Genomic DNA, 4,883 nt, shown 5'->3' with positions numbered 1-4,883 from the left:
CACATGAGAAACATTTATTTAACAGTGATGGGGGAGGGGGGTTGGTAAGTGTAGCCACTTCTCCTTTACAGTGTATGGAAAGGGCTATCTGTATGAAGCAACAAATGAGCGACATATGGACACATGACCCTGTGCAGTTGCCAATGGACAAAGCTGAACTTGTTGCTCATTTATTGTATAGCCTATGCCATGATGTATATATCATGATATACCCCTTTAAATTCTAGACTATCTGTTTGTTACATATAAATAAAATCTGGTGTTTTATGATTTTTTTTTCAATGTTATAAGTTGTATAAAGCTCTGTTAACACTGGTGTGTTTAGCTAATTAAATGCCACTGGCTGGGGGTTGGGCCAAACCCAGACCCGGACCCAAACTTCTAATGAAGTTTAAAGTCGGGTCTGGGAGTACCTGAACCTGCAAAGTTTGGTATGAACCCAAACTTTGTGGTTTGGGTCCGCTCAACCCTAGTTATGATCCATTCATGGGATGTGTTATAATAATATTTTGAGTTTCTTTATGCTGGTTTGCTGCTGAATTTACCTATTCATCCATCACATAATGATCATACAGAATAGTTGAAAAAAGCATGTTTTGTTTTCCATATGTTTTAATATGTAATATTAAAAAATAAAAATATCTTTAGGTGCCATCTCTCTAAGGCTGGTTGGCCACAAGTAAGTATGTATGACTGAGGGAGATTTATCATCTGCCAGCACTCCTGCCGTGAAGCCGGATACCTGAACAGGTTTAGGCCCCTTGATGTATCCAGCGGGCGGCACCTCCCTATGCCCCCTCCACACCCACATGGCGTGGACGTGACGTATTTGCTATTTTTCTTGCACTGTGCAATAATTCGCAATTATTTCATTGCTTCTAAATTCTTTGATGCAAGGTTTGGTCCTGAAAATCTCGCACAGAGCAAGTCTGTTGGAATAATGGGCAACCTGTTTTAATTGAATCAGTTTGAGATGCTTTATTTGTTCACTTTCTCCATGGTTTATAAGAACTCAAAGCTTACAATACAATAACCTTAACTAATAATACTAACAATGTGAACGGAAAGGCTTTATCCATGTGTTGTTGTTGTTATTTTCTGCATCATACCCTGCATTTGAAGAGCTTGTGTGTCCTTGGCTGTATTCACAGAGTACTAAGGGATAAATATCATTGGAACGTGCTGGGATGTAGATGCAGTAAACAATAAACAGCATATTTTACCATTTTAAAGATAAAGTGAATATCCACTTTTAACACCAACAAAATGAGGGGAATTTATTACCTGTTGTAGGATACAACTGTGTTTGTGACTAGCTGTCGGCCTTTACACTTGAAATACATAGATTAAAAAATAAAATCAGTACTTTTGGCACATAGTTCCTGATTGTCTGTGTTTACATCAGAATGGCGGCCATAAGCCATATAAAATTCCCTTCAATAAGCTGGAAAAAAAAAAACAGTTTGTTGACCTCTTTTTCCTGATACTGACCTTCACATGGTCTTAGAGTTATAAGGGCTGTCTACTTTGATCAATCCTTACTGGTTAGAATAGTAATCTGAATGCAGAGTATCCTTTGCTTCGATCTCCAGCTGTCAGCTATAACGTCTAGTGAAAGCAGGCAGCCAGTGTAAGAGCCAGTGTTAGTTTCGAAATGCATCAGATTACTATGTTGAGTACGCCACATACCTGTTTTAAAGGAGTAATAAAATAAAGAATTCAGCTTTTAACACAGTGCTGCATGTATCTTTGTGTATTACCATTTGGATAAATAACTGTTATCCAGGCAGTGAACATTTCTAATGTATGGAGTCATTCAGTCATGTCTGAATATAACACGTAAATCAAGACGAGGGGATATCGGCAAGCTGTAGCGGTTATCTTTTTGGAAAGTGTAACCTACCCTGCAGTGCAACCACAGGTTAGGCCCAAGACCAATCCATAAGAGTAGTGTCCCCAGTTCTTCCATACTGTGGTTTTGCTACTACATTCACAGTCTATGGAACAAGGGACATCAGTGATAGGATTAGTGATGTCTGTACAGCTGCCTAAGGGACAAGTAAGTAAGGGGCTTCACTGTCACCCTAAAGCCACCACCCAATGTCTGTTATGTTGTAACAAGTAGCTACATGAGCTAATGAAAGAGAGACCCAAGTGTCTATTAAAAATAGGGCCAATATACTCTGTGCCTGAATCTGATGCGCAGGAATGGTCATTCACAATCATCCCATTGGTGGTGAATGTCTATTGAGAGACCTCAACTATAGAAGGAGGAATGGATATTCTTGCCTCCTGATGGTCTGATCAATATCTAATTATCTACATGATTTTGTACTAGTTAAACCTAACAAGCCAACACAACACATAAAAAAAGTAAAATACTCATGTACTGTATTTTCTACCTAAACTGGGCCACAGTTTTTTAAAGGATATCTACCATCAGATATACTGATAGTAGACTGAACTCACTTACCTGCTCATTACGTTTTCTAGGGGATGGATATGTTTTTCTTTAAACCAGAAATGTTTGTATTCACATAAGGAACACTTTTTAAAAATATGCAAATCAGCTTGAGATGCTCTGGCTGATGTCAACGGATCCACCTGCTCATAAAGTATTAATATTTTGCATATTTTTACATACATTGCTGGTTTAAAGAACGAGCATGTAGGTGAGGACAGTCTACCATCAGTAAATCTGATGGTAGATGTCCTTTAAGATTGGTGTGACACATCATCTGTTATCCTTTCTCAGCTGTGCACTTGCTGTATAATAGTTAGACATAATGGTGCCATGGATTTCCCTTTTTAACCTTGCTGTCCATAGAAAATCTACCACCAGGAACAAGGATTGTAAACTAAGCACACTTACATGCTTGTGTGTGCCCCCTATGACAGGATACGCTCTACTTTTATCTTCTAATGCCCTAGTTTTTACAAAAAAAGACTTTTAAAATTAAGCAAATGAGCAAGAGCTCCATAGGTGTTAATGGAGACTGGAGCCCCTCAGGCATAATTGCATACTTTTTAAGCGTTTTTTTTTTCTTAAAAATAAGGCCATAAAAACCTAAAAGAGGAGCAGATCCTGTCAGAGGGTGCACACTCTAGCATGCAAGTGCGCTTGGTTTACAATCCTTCATCCTGGTGGTTGATGTCCTTTAAGCCGCCATAGAATGTATAGTCCTGTACATGGAATAAGGTCATGTAATTGAACAGATTATGCAGCAAAACAACAAAATATACTTGCTATTCAAGAGAACAGCCAACTACTTCTCACTCCACTGTAGACACACACAGACCGTCATCTTCTAATTATACAAACTTGTATCCCTGTAGTCATCTGCTCAGAAGCCATTATTCAGCCCACTCACAACACTCCTCAGATTTTATGGGTACTTATATCCACTAAAATCCTCTAATCAAATGGCAATTGAGATAACACGCTCTTCAAGCGCATAACTACAGTACGTGCTGATTGACCAGTACAGGGTTTATTATCTGAAAAAGGTGTTTTGACGAGTATTTTTTTTTAAATAGGAACATCATTTACATACTCATTAGAGAAGAGGCAGGTCAGCTATGGGGCTGATAATTCATGTTGACTGTAATATGGGACTGCCATCTGCTGATAAAAGAATATAGCCATGCTCGTTTCCGTTTATTATTGGGATAAGCATATTGCATATCTATGTGCTGTCCATGTGTTCATTGGACTGCGCATAGACAGCATATAGACACATTGGGGCACATTTACTAAGGGTCCGAACGCCGCACTTACGTCAGGTTTCCCGAATATTTCCGTTTTGCGCCGAATTGCCCCTGGATTTTGGCGCACACAATCGGATTTTGGCGCATCAGCGCCGGCTTTCACACGACAGAAATCGGGCGCGTGGCCGTTGGAAAACCCGACAGTCGGAAAAAAACGCAGCATTAAAAAAAAAAAAAATTGCATTCACATACACCAGAACGAAGGAGGCGGATTCCAGCGAACTCCGGCGGTCTTCAGCGCAGCAGTGACACCTAGTGGACATCGGGCGCACGATATTAAGTTAATATGTATGTAACAAAAAACATGGTATAGTTCAGTTTTCACAGATACACTGCTAAAACAATATGCACAGTCAAATCATGCCATATTACTAAGGGTGCAGTTACATGGGGTGTTCACTGTAAGGAGCCATGTAAGAAGTCATTTTTTGTGAAATTACATTTTCATTGCTACCATTTTGAGGACTGTCTGACCTACAGATCACTTTTTGTTGCGTTTTTTATGTGACGTAAAAGTGCTGTTTCAGACATTTGGACGCTATTTTCCATTATGGGGTTCTCAGCCTGTAATAACCATATTTATATTTTGATGGTTCGGGCATTTTGGGATGCGGCAATAGCTAACATGTTTGTGATTTTTACTGTTTATTTAGTTTTATTTCAGTTCTAGGAAAAGGGGGGATTTGATTTTTTTATTTTTAACTAACTATAACTATTTGTCTTAAGATCCTCTTGGGTACTTTAACTCTAAATAGTCTGATTGTTCCTACCATACACTGCAACTCTACTGTATTTCTTTATATGGCGTTTTTACAAAGGATTCATTGCAATAAATCTGCAGAAGCCATACAGCCTTACAAAGACCTGAGGTTGTCATGACAACTAATCGCTGCTCCCGATCGCAATAAAGATGGCGACGCCTATGCACCTACGCCTTTTAAATGGTGCTGGCGGCTCCACCGGGGGCATTCAAGCAGTTAATACCCGAAATGGGTACTAGCACTGATTGTGAGGTATTAACGGTGTGTGTTTGCTGCAAAATGCAGCAAATCCCACCTCTGTATTAGCAGCTCTGCACTATACGTACATGTAGAGCGTGGAACGCTAAATGGTTA

The sequence above is a fragment of the Engystomops pustulosus genome, chromosome 4 (genome assembly GCF_040894005.1).
Source record: "Engystomops pustulosus chromosome 4, aEngPut4.maternal, whole genome shotgun sequence".
In the NCBI taxonomy this organism is placed as follows: domain Eukaryota; kingdom Metazoa; phylum Chordata; class Amphibia; order Anura; family Leptodactylidae; genus Engystomops; species Engystomops pustulosus.
The sequence above is the reverse complement of the archived record's forward strand: the minus strand, read 5'-3'. Positions refer to the sequence as shown.